Source organism: Loxodonta africana, chromosome 7 (genome assembly GCF_030014295.1).
Source record: "Loxodonta africana isolate mLoxAfr1 chromosome 7, mLoxAfr1.hap2, whole genome shotgun sequence".
In the NCBI taxonomy this organism is placed as follows: domain Eukaryota; kingdom Metazoa; phylum Chordata; class Mammalia; order Proboscidea; family Elephantidae; genus Loxodonta; species Loxodonta africana.
The window spans coordinates 17,269,536-17,290,382 of record NC_087348.1 but is presented as its reverse complement, the minus strand read 5'-3'; the positions used below and the strand labels follow the sequence as shown (position 1 = coordinate 17,290,382).

The 20,847-nt window shown below is 39.7% G+C and overlaps 1 pseudogene; it reads right to left on the bottom strand.

Annotated features, from left to right (window-relative positions):
• Positions 1 to 6,851: 6,851 nt before the first annotated feature.
• Positions 6,852 to 10,641, bottom strand: LOC135231637 (glycine N-acyltransferase-like protein 1; annotated as a pseudogene).
• Between the last annotated feature and the right edge of the window lie 10,206 nt (positions 10,642 to 20,847).

Genomic DNA, 20,847 nt, shown 5'->3' with positions numbered 1-20,847 from the left:
TTGAACAGATCTTATCTTATTGGGATGCAGGGCAAAGCAGAGGAAGAATAGCTGTGCTTTGTTATTTTTGTGTAATAGTAGAGAAGTTTGAATTCAATTATAAGCGTAGGTGAAATACTATGAATTGCATAAAAAATTAATAAGGGAGCATGATCAATAAGTGAATGCATAAGGTTCCATTAGTGGAGGCACAATAAAAACCAAACCAAACCAGTAGTAATCAAGTCGATTCTCACTCATGGCAACCCCATGAGTGCAGAATAGAACTGACTATATTGGGTTGTCAAGGCTGTAGCCTTTCAGAAGCAGATTACCAGGTCTTTCTTGTGAGGCACCTCTGGATGGGTTTACCACAAACCTTTCAGTTAGCAGCAGAGCACTTAACCATTTGCATCACCCAAGGACTCCTATTGCTGTTGTTAGTTAGTGAAGGCAATAGCCCCTTTAAAAACATCTTTTGAATAGGTGATACATACATGTTGTTATTGTTGTTGTTAGGTGCCCTCTGGTTGGTTCCAGTTCATAGCGACCCGTATGTACGACAGAACGAAAAACTGCGCCATCCTCACAATCGTTGTTCTTTTGAGCCCATTGTTGTAGCCACTGTGTCAATCCATCTTGTTGAGGGTCTTCCTCTTTTTGGGAAACCCTCTACTTTACCGAGCATGATGGGACTGCTCCCTCCTGATCCTATGTCCAAAGTACGTGAGACAAAGTCTTGCCATCCTTACTTCTAAGGATCGTTCTGGCTCTACTCCTTCCAAGACAGATTTGTTTGTTCTTCTGGCATTCCATGGTATATTCAATACTCTTCACCAACACCATAATCCAAAGGCATCAATTCTTTTTTAGTCTCCGTTATTCATTTTCAGCTTTCATGTACACATGAGGTGATTGAAAATATCATGGGTTGGGTCAGGCATACCTTAGACCTCAAAGTGACATCTTGGCTTTTTAACACTTTAAAGAGGTCTTTTGCAGCGGATACGCACAATGAAATGTATCTTTTGATTTTGTGACTGCTGATTCCATAGGTGTTGATTGTGGATCTAAGTAAAATGAGATCCTCGACAATTTCAATCTTTTCTCCATTTATCATGATGTTGCTTATTGGTCCGGGTATGAGGATTTTTGTTTTCTTTATGTTGAGGTGTAATCCATACTGGAGGCTGTAGCCTTTGATCTTCTTCAATAAGTGCTTCCAGTCTTCTTCATTTTCAGCAAGCAAAGTTGTGTCACCGGCATAATGCAAGTTGTTAATGAATCTTCCTCCAATCCTGTTGTACCAGTCTTCATATAGTCCAGCTTCTCGGATTATTTGCTCAGCATGCAGACTAGGTATGCTGAAAGGATACCATCCTGATGCATAGGTTTCCTGACTTTAAACCTCAAAGTATCCCCTTGTTCTGTTCAAATGACTGCCTCTTCGTCTACGTACAGGTTCGTTATGAGCATAGCTAAGTGTTCTGGAATTCCTATTCTTCTCAACGTTATCCATCATTTGTTATGATCCACACAGTTGAATACCTTTGCATAGCCAATAAAACACAGCTAAACATCTTCCTGGCATTCTCTGCTTTCAGCCAGGATCCATCTGACATCAGCAATGATGTCCCTGGTTCTATGTCCTCTTCTGAATTCAACTTGAATTTCTTGCAGTTCCCTGTCAATGTACTGCCTCAACAGTATTTGAATGATTTTGAGCCTAATTTTACCTATGTATAATATTAATGATATTCTTCCACAATTTACACATTCTGTTGGATCACCTTTCTTGGGAATGGGCACAAATATGGATCTCTTTCAGTCAGTTGGCCAGGCAGCTGTCCTCCAAACCTCTTGGCATAGACAGCTGAGTACCTCCAGTGCCACATCTGTTTGTTGAAACATCTCAAAGGGTATTCCGTCAATTCCTGGAGCCTTGTTTTTTGCCACTGCCGTCAGTGCAGCTTGGACTTCTTCCTTCATTACCATTGGTTCTTGGTCATATGCTGTCTCCTGAAATGGTTGAACATCGACAGATTTTTTTTGGTAGAATGACTATATTCTTTTCATCTTCTTTTGATGCTTCTATGTCTTTCAACATTTTCCTGTAGACTCCTTTGATATTACAACTCGAGGTTTGAATTTTTTCTTCAGTTCTTTCAGTTTGAGAAATGCCAGTGTGTTCTTCTCTTTTGGTTTTCTAGCTCCGGGTCTTTGTGCATGTCATTATAATACTTTACTTTGTCTTCTCCAGCTGCCCTTTGAAATCTTCTGTTCGGCTCTTTTACTTCATCATTTCTCCCATTCACTTTAGCTACTTGACGTTCAAGAGAAAGTTTCAGAGCCTCTTCTGACATCCATTTTGGTCTTTTGTTTCTTTCCTGTCTTTATAATGACCTCTTGTTTCTTCATGTATGAGGTCCTTGATATCATTCCACAACTCTTCTGGACTTTAATCATTCTTGTTCAATGCATCAAATCTATTCTTGAGATAGTCTCTAAATTCAGGTGGGATATATTCAAGGTCATACTTTGGCTCTCATGGACTTGTTCTAATTTTCTTCAGCTTCACCGTGAACTTTCATATGAGCAATTGATGATCTGCTCTGCTGTTGGCCCCTGGCCTTGTTTTGACTGATGATATTGAACTTTTCCACTGTCTTTTTCCACAGATGTAGTCAATTTGATTCCCATGTATTCCTTCTGGCAAGGTCCACTTGTACAGTCTCCTTTTATATTGTTGAAAAAGGTATTTGTAATGAAGTAGTCATTGGTCCTGCAAAATTCGATCATGCACTCTCTAGCATCGTTTCTATCACCAAGACCATATTTTCCAACTGCTGATTCATCTTCTTTGTTTCCAACTGCTGATTCATCTTCTTTGTTTCCAACTTTTGCATTCCAATCGCTAGTAACTATCAGTGCATCTTGATTGCATGTATGATGAATTTCAGACTTCAGAAGTTGGTAAAAATCTTCAATTTCTTCATCTTTGGCCTTAGTGGTTGGTGCATAAGTTTGAATATCAGTCGTGTTAACTGATTGTGCTTTTAGGCATATGGATATTTTCCTATAACTGACAGTGTAGTACTTCAGGAAAAATCTTGAAATGTTCTTTTTGATGACGAATGCAATGTCTTTCCTCTTCAATTTGTCATTCCCGGCATAGTAGATCATATGACTGTCCAATTCAAAATGGCCAGTACCAGTCCATTTCAGCTCACTACTGCCTAGGATATTGATGTTTATGCATTCCATTTCTTTTTGATGATTTCCAATTTTCCTAGATTTCTACTTCATACATTCTAGGTTCTGATTACTAATGGGTGTTTGCAGCTATTTCTTCTCATTTTGAGTTGTACCGCATCAGCAAACGAAGGTTCAGAGAGCTTGACCCCATCCACGTAATTGAGGTTGACTCTACTTTGAGGAGGCAGCTCTTCCCCAGTGTCTTTTGAGTGTCTTCCAACCTGAGGGTCTCATCTGCAAGCATTTTAACCAGACAATGTTCCCCTACTATTCATAAGGTTTTCACTGGCTAATTTTTTTCAGAAGTAGACAGCTCGTTCCTTTTTCCTAGCCTGTCTTAATCTGGAAGCTCAGCTGAAACCTGTCCACCGTGGTTGACCCTGCTGGTATTTGAATACTGGTGGCATAGCTTCCGGCAACATGGCAACGTGCAAGCTACCACAGTATGACAAACGGACACACACATGGGGAAGTTACGATGGTGCTGTGTAAATCTCAATTATCTTTATTTATTTTTTTAATCTACTTGATCTTTTGCTTTCTGAGGGAAGTGTATTGAATTCTTCCACTATGATCGTAGATATGCCAATATCTTTTTATATGTCTGTCAATTTTTGCTGTATATATAATGTTTTTTAGTTGTCTTATTGTATCATGTTTTCAGGAAGGATCATGACCTGTATTCTGTAGTTATCAGATGCTGTTCACCTTAAATTCTATTCTGCCTTGTCATGGATTGAACTGTATACCCCCAAAATGTGTGTCAACTTGGCTACGCCTTGATTCCCAGTATTGTGTGATTGTCCACCATTTTGTGATCTGATATGATTTCTCTATGTGTTGTAAATCCTACCTCTATGATTTTAATGAGGCAGGAGTAGAGGCAGGTATGTTTATGAAGTAGGACTCAATCTACAAGATTAAGTTGTGTCTTGAGTCAACGTCTTTTGAGATATAAAGGAAAGAAGTAAGCAGAGAGACATAGGGACTTCATACCATCAAGAAAGGAGCGCCAGGAGAAGAGCACATACTTTGGACCTAGGGTCCCTGCACTGAGACACTCCTAGACCAGGGGAAAATTAATGGCAAAAACCTTCCCCTAGAGCCAACAAAGACAGACAGCCTTCCCATGGAGGTGGCACCCTGAATTCGGATTTCTAGCTTTTTAGACTGTAAGAGAATAAATTTCTGTTTTTTAAAGCCATCCACTTGTGGTATTTCCATTATAGCAGCACTAGATAACTAAGGCATGCCTGATACTGATGTCATTAGCTTGCTTTCAGTTTGGCATTTGCCTAGTACATCTTTTAACATCCTTTTTAACCTTTCCGTGTTTGTTTTAGAAGTGCTTCTTGGACTTTGTTTTTATTTCAATAGGACAGACAGATATTTTAATAGAAAAATTAATCCATTCTCTTTTATTCTGATTATTGGTAATTTTGGACTCACTTTTGTCATCTTCTTAAAATCTCTTTCCTGTTTCTCATGTAGTCTTGTTGTTTCTTTAATCCAGACGCATGGCCAGGTTTGAAAATCACTGTCTTAATGGAGTCATGCAGGGTTAGATAGAGGAGTTTGTCATGCACTAAGGGATGATCAGAGAAGGCAAAGCTGCCAGCTGAGCTATGCTAAGGTGGTCTGTGCCAAACCTTGGGTGAACATTCTTTTCTAGATACAGGATCTGCCTGAAGAACCATTTTGAAATAAGCAAATTTTATTTGCTTTTTCTCCTTTCACCTTCTGTATTATTTCTGCATTTTGAGCACCAGATTATGGTAGTTTTCATACAAACCTAAACTGCTGGTTTTATTTTATTTTTTTACCTAAGACTTATTCATCCTCCAAAATCCAAAATGATGTGTTTTCTCCCTTTCTCAGACCATGATTTCATTCAGTCAAGATAACAATCAGCCAGGTGTTAGGAGGCTAGCAATCCGATTGAATTGATTCACACTAAGGTGTGAGTGACAGATAAATCACAACTTTCTAAGATAAACTGGAATTTCTGAAAAGACTCATTAACTTACACGATTTGTATTTGGTGGATTCACAGACATTAAAATCATACCAAATAGAAATGTTAAATTTTGTGGAGGTTGATATTTTATGAAGAGATGGAGGTGGGAAAAGATGAACTCACCAGTAGACTTTGCCCCCAAAACCAATTCTGTTAAGATTTCTTGTTTTAGACACTTAAAAAAACTTGTTTTTCATCCACATCTAGGCATTCAGAAAGAATGAAAATTCCCAAATCTTTTTCAATAGCTGCAAAAGCCATAGTAATCCAAGTCCCTGAGGCAGGAAGACAGAATAGAGTCCAAAGGGGCCATTATTATATCTGTGTGGTTCCTAAAGTGTGTTTTTAAAAGACCAGGGGTTCTCAATTACTAATACAAGTTTTTAACTATAAAGTGCTTATAATAGTGCCTAGCACGTGTCCATTCCTTCATCTAGAATGCTTTCCCATTACTTCTTTGTCAGGCTCACTTCTACCCACTCTTTAGTCCTCGCCTTAGTTATTTCTTCCAAGACCCCTAATAACTAGTCTTAATAACTGATAACTGATCTTACCCTTAAGACAGCAGAGGCACCGTAACAAAGAGATGAGCTAACAGTCAGACTCAGAAAACACCTTATGCAGCACAAAGCTTCACTAATGATTAGCAAAGGGTATGAGAAGGAAACCATGGCATATACACATTTACAACTGAGCGGCCCTGGGCCCAACACACTTGAGTCTCTGGATTCCCTTTTCTGCTTTGCAGTGATGAAAGCTTATTATGTGTATGGAACACATTTCCCTAGGGGAAATGAAAAAAACCTATTGTCACTTAATTGCTTCTGACTCATGGTGACCCCATGTGTTACAGAGTAGAACTGTTCCATAGAGTTTTCTTGGCTGTTGCATGTGGTTTGAGATCGGCTGCTAGCCTAAAGGTTGGTGGTTTGAACCCACCCGGTGGCCCTATGGAAGAAAGACCCAGCGATCTGCTCCTGTAAAGACTACAGCCAAGAAAACCCAACGGAGCTGTTCTACTCTGTGACACATGGGCTTGCCATGACTCAGAATCAACTCAACAGTAACGGATTAATCTTTATGGAGCAGACTGCTAGTCTTTTCTTCCACAGTACTGCTGGGTGAGTTTGAACCACCATCCTTTAGATTAGTAGTGGAGCGCAAACCATTTGTGCCACCTAGAAACCCTTTGCCTAAGGAAGCCATTTGTTCTGGTGTTTCACCTTTTATATCTTTTTTTTTAGTCACAAGCTACATGACTGACTTCCATTCTTTACTGTAGTTGTGTCTCGCGAGTCCATAAATACCAATGTATTTGCAATAAACAATACTGTCAGACCAGGGATAGTTTACTGACAAAATTCTTTATATTAAACACTCATTTATCTTCCATATAGCTGATTCTATCAATCAAGTTTCGTAAAGAGTTCTGAGTGCTAGAGGTAAGAACCACTCCTGACTTCACAGTTAACCCTTCCCTTGCCAACAGCACTTAATCATCAATATTGAAAGACTGCAGTAGCCTCCCCTAGATTGTAAGCAACTCAGAATCACAGCTGTGTCTCTTTTAACACCATATCTCCATGTTAGCACAGTTCTTGGTACATCATAAATGTCTAATAAGCATTTGTGAATGAAAGGTGTTTTGCAAAGTCTGCTTCTATGTTAATAGGGACTTGCCCTAGACAGTGAAACGACTTTATTGTTTCAACCAGCAAGACTGGATTTCTGTGGGTGGCGGGTCTCCTGGTGCCATCCACATGAGACCACAAAGAAACCAGACTGTGTAATGGGGCTTAGGGATACTTCATTCTCTTTCACCACAGAGATATAAAATGGACTATTCTCCTGGCGCAGAAATTGTAGGTAATGTGCCAGCAGCTGCTTCGTGATTCTCCTTCTTCGATACTCATCCATGGTGTAGGTCACCCCCATTTCACCAGTAGGGTGCACTTGGCCCAGGTGACCTGGCTCCTTTCCGGGCCCAGCATACAGTACGCTGGATGGCTCTGTATGTAAGGCTAGATGTAGCATAGGCTCTTCTCATTCTGACCCAGTTTCTAGTAGTCATTCACCAGGCCAGAATAAGAGATGTCCATTTGGGAAAACTTAAAATTGGGATCCTCACTGTGAAAAACAAACAAACATTGATTCCCACTCTTGTCATTTCCGGATACCATTCCATTCTAGAGCTCATAGGCACTCATCTCCTTGGTTCGATGCTGGCCATTGCGGTTGCTCATTTTGATTATTGACAACATCGGAGAATATTTTATTCATTCCAATGAATGAATTCATCCATTCCTCATGAGCAAAATCGATGTAAGTGAATTACAAAATTGTATAAGAAATATTATTAAAGAAAAGCCACAGGGTAGTTTAACACATACTTTTTGTACCTCCCATACTTATTATCTGGGTGGCCTGTCTCACCCCAGCTTTCAGGCTTGCTGTTGTTGGAGACATGGAGCTTCAGGATATCTTCTTTACAAGGAGGAGTCTGTCCATATATTCCACCTTCACAGACTTGAACAACGCAGCTCTTCTTATCCCCACACCCAACCTGTCTTGACAACCTGGAAAGAGAAGTCAGAAAGCTAGACTGTCAGTGATTCAAGTTCCCTGCTTCTGCTGTTCCCAAGGGATTAATAAATCAGTGCAGTTGCTTCATGGTTCTCAAACGTGGGTTTACATCGGAATCAACTGAAGCCCTTGCTACAACACAGATTGTTGCTGTCCTCCGCATCCCCCTCACCCAGAGAATTTCTGATTCGGTAGGCCTGAGAATCTGCATTTCTAACAAGCTCTCAAGTGATGTTAATGACCATGGTTGGAGACTCACTTTGAGAACCATTGTTGTTGCTCATTGCCTTTCTCTTGTTACCTTGGAATTGGAGGATTTGTTTCCAGGTGATGACCCCACAGTTTTCCAGAATGTCATGTAATTTTTGAGGCTCTTTGGAGAATATGCAGTGTGTGTTTATGTATAACTCCTTGTCATGAGTCATCCCCTGAATAGGATGGTGGAGAGTCAGGTCATTCCCTTAAACTTCTTCTTCAACATTTTTTATTGAAATTGAACAGTGCTTACTTGGACAAGACACTCTAGTGGACAGAAACATGAATGAGACATTGCCTTTGCCCAAAACAAGAGAATATCAGCTTAATAGAATAGTAATCTTTATTCAAAGCCAGAAACCTACAAAACAGAATAAAGCAAATGGAATTTTGGGTAACAATCTGAGCAATTTGATGTAGCATTGTTCTCATAGACTTGGAAGAAAGAGACTTCAAATCCTATCATGGCAAGCCAAAAATTCCAGGGGAAAATGAGATGGCAAGATAGGATGCTTATCTGTTTCTGAGAGAAAATATCAACAAAAAATGTGAGAGTTGAAAGTTTTCACAGTGTGCGTATTATGTGGGAAATCATACTGTTAAAGAGTGAAAATTTCAGATATCGACATAAAACAGTGTGACTAATTTTAAAGAAATGTTCCTAAATTTGAGGAGGCTTTTCTATAAATACAGATTCCCCAACATGTTCCAAAACAAAACCTTAATGAATTCAAAATAGTAGAGGCTTTAAGGGGCCTGATTATCAGAGTTACTGAAAATAGCCTAGGTATTTAAGAAATTATAAAAAGAGTGTCAAAATGACCAAAAGAAAACAAAAGGAATAAGGAATAAAAATGAAAGTTAAAAATGGTGAAATGGAGAACAAAAAATGGTGTGCAAAAAGCTCCTCTTAAAATAGCCAATGGAAAGATAAACCCCAGGTAAGGGAAAGCAAAATAAGTACTTAGGATGAGAAAGGAGGTAGAGAAGGGAATAAAAGAATTATAAGAGAAGGTTATATGCTACTCCAAGGCTTATGTGTAACAGAATGAAACACTGCCCTGCCATGGCCATCTTCATGATCTTTGGTCTGCTTGTGTCTATTGCTGTGGCCATTGTGTCAATTCACCCCTGCTTTTGCTGGCCTTCCAACTTACCAATAAATACTCTCTACTTTACCCTTAGAAGGGAGGATGGTGAGACTTCGTCTTATATACTTTGGACATGTTACCAAGAGGGATCAGTCCCTGGAGAAGGGCATCGTGCTTGGTAAAGTAAAGGGTCAGTGAAAAAGCATAAGACCCTCAACTAGATGGATTGACACATTAACTACAATAATGGGCTCAAACATAACAACAATTATAAGGATGGTGCAAGACTGGAAAGTGTTTTGATCTGTTGTACATAGAGTTGCTAGGAGTTGGAATAGACTTGATGGAACCCAGCAACAACGAGAACAACTTTACCAAGAAAAATACATAGGAAAGTAGAGACTGACTTGATTTGTAAACTTTCACTTAAAGCACAATAAAAAAAAAAATTTATAGGACAGTATTGATATTTGATACTCAGAAAACAAAATGGAAAAATAATTCTCTTAGAAGTAGTGACAAAGAGCATAAAATAACCAAGAAAAAGTTTAATGAGAAAGTCATATCACTTACACAAGAAAAACAATGAAATTTTATCAAACGGCATATAACAGGAAACAAGCAAATAGAGATAAATACCATGTTTCTAGGTGAAAAAATTTAGCATCACAAAAATATTGATACCTCCCACAATTGTTAAAACAAAATTAACCCATACACAATTGCAATAGTTTAAGTCAATACAGCTCATGTATCTGTAAGAAAATAAAATTAAGCAAAAGAATAATGGAGAGAGATTAGTTGTATCAGATAATAAAAATTACTGTAAAGCCACTGAAATAGCATAAGAAACAAATACAGAAATAAATCTCATGGCATCAGAAAATTCCTAAAATCGAAGAAGAATGAAAGCAATCATACCAAAACTTTTGGGACACAGCAGAGGCAGTGCTTAGAGGTCAATTTATAGCAATAGATGCACACAGCAAAAAAAGAAGAAAGGGACAAAATCAAAACACTGGCTACACAACTTGAACAAAGAGAGAACAGCAAAAGGATCCCACAGCCACCAGAAGAAAGGAAATAATAAAGATCCGAGCAGAAATCAATGAAATAGAGACTAGAAAAACAATAGAAAGAATGAAAAAAACCAAAAGTTGTTTCTTTGAAAGGATCAACAAAATTGACAAACCACTGGCCAAACTCACGAAAGCAAAACAGGAGAGCATGCAAATAACTCAAATAAGAAATGAAATAGGGGACATTACAACAGACTCAACTGAAATAAAAAGGATCATAACAGAGCACTATGAAAAACCATACTCCAACAAATTTGAAAACCTAGAGTAAATGGAAAAATTTCTGGAAATACACTACCTACCCAAACTAACACAAACTGATGTTGAAAATCTGAACAGACCCATAACAAGAGAAGAAATTGAAAAAGTAATTAAAAAAACTCCCAACAACAAAAAAAGCTCTGGCCCATATGGCTTCACTGGACAATTCTACCAAACCTTCAGAGAAGAGTTTACATCAATATTACTCAAACTATTTCAAAACATAGAAAAGGAAGAGATACTCCCAAATTCATTCTGTGAAGCCAGCATAACCCTGATACCAAAACTAAAAAAGAAAATCACAGACCAATATCTCTCAAGAATATAGATGCAAAAATTCTCAACAAAATTCTAGCCAATAGAAATCAGCATCATATATAAAAAAAAATACATCACTACCAAGTGGAATTCATACCAGGTGTGCAAGGATGGTTCAACATTAGAAAACCAATCAATGTAACCCACCACATAAATAAAAGAATCATATGATCATATCAATAGATGCAGAAAAGACATTCAACAAAGTCCAACACCCATTCCTGATAAAAACTCCAAATAAAATAAGTATGGAAGAGAAAATCATCAGCATAATAATATATATATATATACACACACACACACTCACAAAACCAGTGGTGGCATAGTGGTTAAGAGCTATGGATGCTAACCAAAAGGTCAGCAGTTTGAATTCACCAGTTGTTCCTTGGAAACCCTATGGGGCAATTCTACTCTGTCCTATAGAGTCGTGATGAGTTAGGGTTGCGATGGGTTTCGGTTTTGTTTTATACAAAACCAACAGCCAACATTATTCTTAATGGAGAGAGGCTGAAAACATTACCCTGAGAACACAAAGAAGTCAAGGATGCCCTTTTATCACCACTCCTACTTAACATTGTGCTGGAAGTCCTACCTAGAGCAATAAGGCCAGAAAAAGAAATAAAGGGCATCCAAATTGGTAATGAAGAAGTAAAACCATCCCTATATATACTATACATAGAAAATCCAAAAGACTCTATGAGAAAACTACTGGAACTAATAGAAATATTCAGCAGAGTTGCAAGATATAAACATACAAAAATTGGTTGGATTCCTTCCTATACACCTATAAAGGGAATGACAACAAGGAAATCAAGGAAAAAATACCATTTATAAGAACCCCTAAAAAAATAAAATACTTAGGGTCTTAGTCATCTAGTGCTGCTATAACAGAAATACAACAAGTGGATGGCTTTAACAAAGAGAAATTTATTTCTTCAAAGTAAAACAGGCTAAAAGTCCAAATTCAGGGTGTCAGCTCCAGAGGAAGGCTTTCTCTCTCTGTTGGCCTTCTCTTTAATCTTTCTCCAGACTAGGAGATTCTCCACAGAGGGGCCCTTGGTGCAAAGGACACGCTCTGCTCCTGGCACTGCTTTCTCGGTGGTATCAGGTCCCCCTGTCTCTCTGCTCGTTTCTCTCTTTTATATCTCAAGAGATTGCCTCAAGACACAATCCAATCTTGTAGATTGAGTCCTGTTTCACTAACACAACTGCTTCCCATCCTCCCTCATTAACATCATACAGGCAGGACTTACAACATATAGGAAAATCACACAATACTGGGAATCATGGCCCAGACACACTGATACACACTTTTTGGGGGGGACATAATTCAATCCATAACATTTAGGAATAAATCTAGTCAGTGATGTAAAAGACCTATACAAAGAAAACTACAAAATACTACTGCAAGAAACCAAAAGAGATCTACATAAACGGAAAAAATACCATGCTCATGGATAGGTAGAGTCAAAATTGTGAAAATGTTAATTCTATCCAAAGCAATCTACAAATACAATGCAATTCTGATCCAAATTCCAACAGATTCTTTAAAAATGATGAAAAAACTAGTCATTAACTGTACACAGAAAGGGAAGAGGCCCCAGATAAGTAAAGCACTATTGAAGAAGAAGAAAGTAGGAGGACTCACACTCAGAATGTAGTACACAGCTACAGTAGTCGAAACAGCCTTGTACTGGTAAAACAACAGAAACTTTTACCAATGGAGCAGAATTGAGAACCCAGATGTAAATCCATCCACCTATAGTCACCTGATCTTTGACAAAGGCCCAAACTCCACCAAATGGGGAAAAATGTCTTTTTAACAAATGGTGCTGACAAAACGGGATGTCCACCTACAAAAAAAATGAAACAAGACCCATACCTCAAACCATACACAAAAACTAATTCAAAGTGGATCAAAGACCTAAATATAAAAGCAAAAATTATAAATATCATAGAAGAATCAATGGGATCAACGCTAGAGGCCCTAATACATGGCATTCACAGGATATAAACCATAACTAACAACACACCAACCAGAAGATAAGCTAGATAACTGGGATCTTGTATAAATGAAACACGCTCACCAAAAGAGTAAAAAGAGAACTTACAGACTGGGAAAAAATTTTTGGCTATGCCAAATCCAACCAAGTTCTAATCTCTAAAATCTACAGGAAAATCCAACACCTCTACAACAAAAAGACAAATAATCCTGTTAAAAAATGGGCAAAGGAAATGAACAGGCACACAACCAAAGAAGCATTCCAGCGGCTAACAGACACATGAGGAAATGCTTGTGATCACTAGCCGTTAGAGAAATGCAGATCAAAACCACAATGAGATACCATCTCATCCCAGCATTACTGTCATGAATCAAAAAACCAGAAAATAACAAATATCGGAGAGGCTGTGGTGGGAGTGGAATTCTTATGCACTGCTGGTGGGGATGTAAAATAGCACAACTGTTTTGGAAAACAATGCGGCACTTCGTTAGAAAGCTAGAAATAGAAATATCATATGCTACAGTAATCCCAATCCTAGGAATATATCCCAGAGAAATAAGAGCTGTCGCATGAATAGACATATGCACACCCATGTTCATTGCAGCATTGTTCACAATAGCGAAAAGATAGAAACAACCTAGATGCCCATCAACAGATGAATGGATAAACAAACTACAGTACATACACACAGTGGAATACTACAGAATGATAAAGAACAATAATGAATCTGTGAAGCATTCCACAACACAGATCAATCTGGAGGGCATTATGCTGAGCGAAATAAGCCAATCACAAAAGGACAAATTTTGTATGAGACCAGTAGTACAAAAACTAATGGAAAGGTTTACACACAAAAAGAAAACATCTTTGGCCTTTATGAGGGAGGGAAGAGGACAGGTGAGGATGGAAAAACACTAAATAGACGATAGATAAGTGGGAACTTTGCTGAAGGGTAAGACAGCACACAATACTGGGGAAGCCAGCACAACTTGTCCAAGGCATGGTCATGGAAGCTCTATAGACAATTCGAAACTCCCTGAGGGACCCAAGTACTGGGCTGAGGGCTCTCGGGACCATGGTCTCGGGGAACATCAGCTCAATTGGCATAACATATTTTATAAGGAGAATGTTCTACATTCTACTTTGGTGAGTAGTGTCTGGGGTTTTACAAGTTTCTGAGTGGCCATCCAAGATAGTCCACTGGTCTCACCCCATCTGGAGCAAGGAAGAATGAAGAAAACTAAAGACACAAGGGAAAGATTAGTCCAAATGACTGATGAACCACAAGTACTACATTCTCCACCAGACTGAGTCCAGCACAACTAGATGGTGCCTGACTACGGCCCTTTGGCCCCTTGGCTGCTTGATTCTCTTCCACTGGCCCAGATTCTGCCCTGCTCAGGCAAGTGTTCCAAAACTCTTTAGCTCTACTGACAAGTGCCTGGAGGCACCCCGCTCTGCCAGTAAGCCTCAGCCAGAAGGCAGTCAGCTCTCTTGCTCCATGCGTCCATCTTTGCGCTGGTCTCCTGGTTCTGATGCTGCCATATCTCTGCTTCTACTCCTTGTGGTCTGCATCATCTCCGGTGCTACAGCTCTCCTAACTTTCTTCTGTGACCTCACCAGAATTGTCTTTCATATTCATAATTCCAAAAACAATCTCTTCAAAGCAATCCAGGCTTTTACTACTAGGCATTTTAAAACTCTTCCAGCCTCTACCCATTCAAGTTTTCAAAACTGCTTCCACAATTTAGGTATCTTTTAGAGCAGCACACCATGCTCCCAGTACCAAATTCTATCTTAGTTACCTAGTATTGCTATAAGAGAAATACCACAAGTGGATGGCTTTAACAATTGGAAGTTTATTCTCTTACACTCTAGGAGGCTAGAAGTCTGAAATCAGGGCACCATCTCCAGAGAAAGGCTTTCTCTGTCTGTCAGCTCTGGGGGAAGGTCCTTTCCATCAATTTTCCACTGACCTAGGAGCTTCTCAGTGCAGGGACTCCAGGTCCAAAAGTCACATTCCACTCCTGGCTCTTCTTTCTTGATGGTACGGGCTCCCTCTCCTATCTACTTGAGTCCCACCTCCTTAACAAGATTGCCTCTAATCCTGCCTCATTAACGTCATAGAGCTTAGGATTTACAACACATAGGATAATCACATCAGATCACAAAATGGCGGACATCCACACAATACCGGGAATCATGATCTAGCCAAGTTGACACACATTGTGCGTGGACACAATTCAAACCATAACACTGTGTAAAAAAAAAAAAAGGTGTATAGTTGCTGTTTATTGTTGAAAAAGGATATCGCCAATGAATAGATTGCTCATCTTGGAAAATTCTCTGTTGTGATCTCCAGCATCATTCTATCATCAAGGGGATATTTTCCAAATACTGACCCTTCTTCTTTGTTTCCAACTTTCTCATTTAAATCACCAGTGATTACCAATGCATCTGGATTGCGTGCTTGCTCAATTACAGGCTGCAGAAGTTGGTAAAAATCTTCAATTTCTTCATCTTCATCAGGAGACTACAAGTCCGAATTCAGGGGACCAGCTCTACGGGATGGCTCTCTTTATCCACTCTGGGGGAAAATTCTTGTCTCACCTTCCATAGCATTATTCTTGATGTTCCTTGAAAATCTCCACATGGCATTTATCTTTCTCCCATTTGTGCTTGCTTGCTTCTGTGCCTAATCTGCTCATTTTGTGTCTCAGTTATCTAAGGCTGCTATAGCAGAAATACCACAAGTGGATGGCTTTAACAAAGAGAAATTTATTCTCTCACAGTTGAGTAGGCTACAAGTCCAAATTCAGGGTTCTTGCTCCAGGAGAAGGCTTTCTTTCTCTGTTGGCTCTGAGGAAAGTCCTTGTCTCAATCTTGCCCTCATCTACGGGCTTCTCTGCACAGGAAACTCAAGTCCAAAGGACGAGCTCTGTTCCCGGTGATGCTTCCTTGGTGGTATGATGTTCCCTGGTCTCTCTCTGCTAGTTTCTCTCTTTTATATCTCCAAAGAGATTGGCTCAAGACACAATTCAATCTTGTAGATTGAGTCCTGTGTCATTAACATAATTCCTGCCTATCCCACCTCATTAACATCATAGAGGTAGCATTTCCAACACATAGGAAAGTCACATCAGATGACAAAATGATGGACAACACACATTACTGGGAAACATGGCCTAGCCAAATTGAGATGCATCTTTTTGGGGGACACAACTCAATCCATGAGATATGCTTAAAACACACCTTGTATTTAAAAGGCCTTTTTTACATAACAGAGAAAACCCTATTCCCAATGGGGATTACATTCACAGGTATAGGGGTTAGGATTCGAAGACATGTTTTGTTGGTACAGAAGAGCCTTTAATTCATAACAGTATCAGAATAGCTTCAATAACCATTGGCCTTGGAGAAAGCGTAATATAGGATGATAAAGACTTAAGCTCCTGGAGAGAAGATTAAAAATCAATGTTCCGGGAGGGACAAGACTCCTGGAGAGGACATAGAAAAATATGTGCAAATTCTGATGTGGTGGTCCATTAACTGAATGGCTGGACACTAGCTGTCCATGTCCCTGAACTTCTGATTACAACCTTTCTTACTCCCCCGGCAATGGAATTATTAAGAAACCCCATAAGCAAGTTCAGGGGTGACAAGGGCCAGGTCCTGGAGAGTGGCAAACTTCCCTCTGTTTTTATATCTCACGGGAGTTGGTATGCAAAGGATTGTTTATACTAGCCATCCTTTCATGTCTGAGGTGGATAGAGCAAGTATTGGTCTGGGTAGTGGGGGTTTTGGAGTAGAAAGGTTTTGGGTTAAAATCCAATCTTATTCAGTCACTCTGAGGCTCACTTTCCTCATCTATAAAAGTAAGACTTAGAAGTGTCTAGATTGAATCAGTGTTGTAATGTTTAACTGCAACCTCAGAATGCCCAGGGGATGGGGTGCAGTTTGCACTAATGGAGGAGGATCCTAACAGCATTAGTCACTCCATGTAAGCTATTTGCTATTCTGTGTATATATAAGAAAGAAGACCAGATTCTCCAAATCAGATCTCACCCAGACCTCTCCCACCATCTTGCTTCTATTGCAGGCACTTGAGAACAAGCAAGGGGAAGAGGAGGATATTGTCTATGTAATGAGTGTAAGGGGCCCTGGTGGGGCAGTGGTTAAGTGCTCAGCTGCTAAGAGAACAGTTGGTATTTTGAAACCACTAGCTGCTCTGAGGGAGACAGATATGGCAGTCTGCTTTCATAAATATTACAGCTTTGGCAACTTTATTCACAAGAGCAGAAAAGCAACCTCAGTGTCAATCAACAGATGAATGGATAAACAAACTATGGTACATACACACAGTGGAATGCTATACAACAATAAAGAACAATGAAGAATCTGTGAAACATCTTACAACATGTATGAATCTGGAGGGCATTATGCTGAGTGAAATAAGTCAATCACAAAAGAACAAATATTATATGAGACCACTATTAGAAAAGCTCATGAAAAGGTTTACACACAGAAAGAAACAATCTTTGATGGTTACATGGGAGGGGAGGGCTAGGGAGGGAAAAACACTAACTAGACAAGAGGTAAGTGGTAACTTTGGTGAAGGATAAGACAGTACATAATACTGGGGAAGTCAGTACCACTTGACCAAGGCAAGGTCATAGAAGCTTCATAGACACATCCAAACTCCCTGACGGACCAAATTACTGGGCTGAGGGCTGGGGACCATCGTCTTGGGGTACACCTAGCTCAACTGACATAGTTTATAAAGAAAATGTTCTACATCCGACTTTGGTGAGTAGCATCGGGGGTCTTAAATGCTTGTGAGTGGCCATCTAAGACGTTCCACTGGTCTCACCCCAACTGCAGCATGCGAGAGTGAAGAGAACCAAAGACACAAGGGAAAGAAAGGCCACAGGACTAATGAACCACAACTCCCACAGCCTCCACCAGACTGAGTCCAGCACAACTAGATGGTGCCCACCACCAACTACTCTGACAGGCCTATATAACAGAACGAGATTTAATGAGCACTCTAGCCCAGAGGCAAGGATGAAAAGGCAAGAGGGGACAATAAACCTGGTAATGGGGAACCTACGGTTGAGAAGGGGAGACTGTTGCCACATTGTGGTGTTGGCAACCAATGCCACAAGACAATATGTGTATTGTTTAGTGAGAAACTAATTTGCTCTGTCAAACTTCATTTAAAAGCACACACACACACACACACACACACAAAAGATTACAGCCTTGGGAACACTATGGGGAAGTTCTGCTCTGTCACATGGGGTATCTGTGAGTCGGGATTAACTCAATGGCAATGGATTTCCTTTTTTATTTTTCGATGATATCACTGTCCTTCTTTGGGCTGTGGGTTTCATACAGCTTGGGTTTGTAGACTAATAACATGGCCTGTTGGGGCAAGGAGGAGCCCTGATGGTGCAGTGGTTAAGCGCTTGGCTTCTAAATGAAAGATCGATGGTTTGAACCCATCAGCTGTACCCCAGGAGAAAGATGTGACAGTCTGCTTCCAAAAAGATTACGGGCAGTTTCACTCTGTCCTATAGGGTCAAAATATGTTGGAACTGACTTGACAGCAACAGGTTTGGATTTTATTGCTGTTGGACCAAAGGGCAGCCTGGTATTTTGGAAAGAAAAGCTCAGGAGGCACACAGTCAGCTCGCAAAGTTTCAGAGCAGCTCCCTGAACGAGGCATGCAGAGGGGAGGGTTGCATTCCACTAGAGCTGACCTTCATCATTTTTTGTCAGCTTAGAGCAGGGTCTACACTACAAACCTCAGCTCAGCAATTCCCAGAGAAGATACACCAAAACGTGCTCTGCGAGACTGGTCAGCCGACTGCATTAAGTTTCACCTTCCAGAGGTCTGCTGCTCTGCTCTTCATTTGTTTCTGAGGACATCTGTGAAGACTGGGGTGAAGGCAGCTTTCCAGGTGAGGACCCATCTCAAAAAAGGGTGACCCTTGCTTTGTGACACCTCCTCCACTGAAATGAGACAAATCAAAATGTTCTGATCAAGTTCTGTGCTGAATATCCTGGCAGATAATGCCCAGGGCAAAGGAATATCTTCAATTTTAAAAAACAAGCATGGAAACCTACTTTTTCGACATAGTATAAAAAAAAATTGGAAGTTTTTTTGTTCCAACTAATAAATGAATGTGGAAGGATTTGGGTACTTTCTCGAAGCAGGTGGATAAATGGCAGACTGTGTCTTCAAGAAAGTTCCAAGTAACATTTATTTACCACTTGCTGTGTGGAGACACTATGCAAGTATTACCTTATTTAATCCATCTGGTTAAGTTCTAGAGCCCTGGTGGCACAGTGGCTATGAGCCCAGCTGCTAACCAAAAGGTCAACAGTTGAAACTCAGCAGTTCTCTGTCCTATGGGGTCTTTATGAGTTGGAATCCACTCAACAGCAATGGGTTTTTGGTTGTTGGTTACATTCTAAGATGGGCAGCTTTTTCCCTGCAGGATTAATAAGGAAGTTGTCAGACTTCCAGTCAGAGAAGAAATATGCCAGTAAATTAAGACAAGAATGGAGACCAGGTTTATCGTCCATTGAAAGCATATTAAAAAAAACAAATTGACCCTAAAGATTGTACCTATAATGCTACCACCACCACCTATTTATTTCTTATTTTCCCACATTTTATTCTAAATTTATGCTTATGACATATATGAACTGGTTTATATCCTACATTTTCTCATTTTATTTTCATACTCTCTCTTATCTATACATAGTGGTTTTATATTACTGCCTTAGAGTTACACCATTCTGATATTTTATATTACCTTTCCTTTCGCTGGACACTGAGATTTTGTTCAGTCCTTTTTTATGTTTGTGTGGCTTTTTCAAATTCTGCCTAAATTTCTTTTGTTTTCTTTGGATAAATCCCCACTTCTGGAAAGGTCAAATTCTGAAGTTCAATCGCAAAGATGTTGCTCATTGACCAGTTCTGGCAGCTCACAGTGAGTGTGTCAGATTTTCTGGAGAATCTCAGTCTCCAAACACAGCGACTGACCTTCTAACATCTGCAATCAGATGTTTACGGCCACTCGAATCTGTCAAGAGACCATCTGACTGTTGAAAAATAAAAATCGGCACCGTTTGTTGAAAAGACTCTTCTTTCCCCCACTGAATTGCCTCGGTATCTTTGCTGAAAATCAATTGACTGTAAATGAACGGTCCATTTCTCAAACTATTCCATTCCATTAATCCATGTGTCTTCCACGTAAGAGACCGAAGTTTGATTCCCTGTCAATGTACCGCAAGCATAGTCACCACCCATTTGTCAGTGGAGCTTGTGTGTTGCTACGATTCTGAAGAGGTTTCAGTGGAGCTTCCAGACTGAAAGAGACCAGGAAGAAAGGCCCGATGATCTACTTCTGAAAAAATAGCCAAGGAAACGCTATGGATCACAATGGTCTGATCCTGTGGTATACATGGGGCTGCCATGAGCCAGGGCTGACTCCATGGCAGCTAACGACAACATGCCAATACACCTTTGTCTTGATTACTGTAGCTTAATCGTATGTCTTGAAAACCTGTAAATTTTAGAATTAGCTTGCCAGTTTCAACAAATAAAACCTGGGGCATTTTGTGATAAAATCTATGGATCAATTTTGGGCAGAGTGATACCTTAATAATATTGAGTCTTCTGATTTCTTTTTCTCTGGGTGTCATTATGGATAGCTGCGATTGCTATGTCATTAAGTTCACTAATTTTTTCTTCTGCCATGGCTAATCTCCTGGTAATCATATCCAGTGTATTTTTCACCTTAGATACTGTATTTTTCATTTCTATAAGGTCCATCTTGATTTTTTTAAGAATATATCTTCCAATGTTATTAACTAAAGCCTATAGGCACTGGCTTTGGGTTATGGTTAATATATTTATGGGCTTTAGTTAATAACTTGCATCCATACTGGCTCTACCGCAGGTAACAAATGTAGCACAGAAATGCAAGATGCTA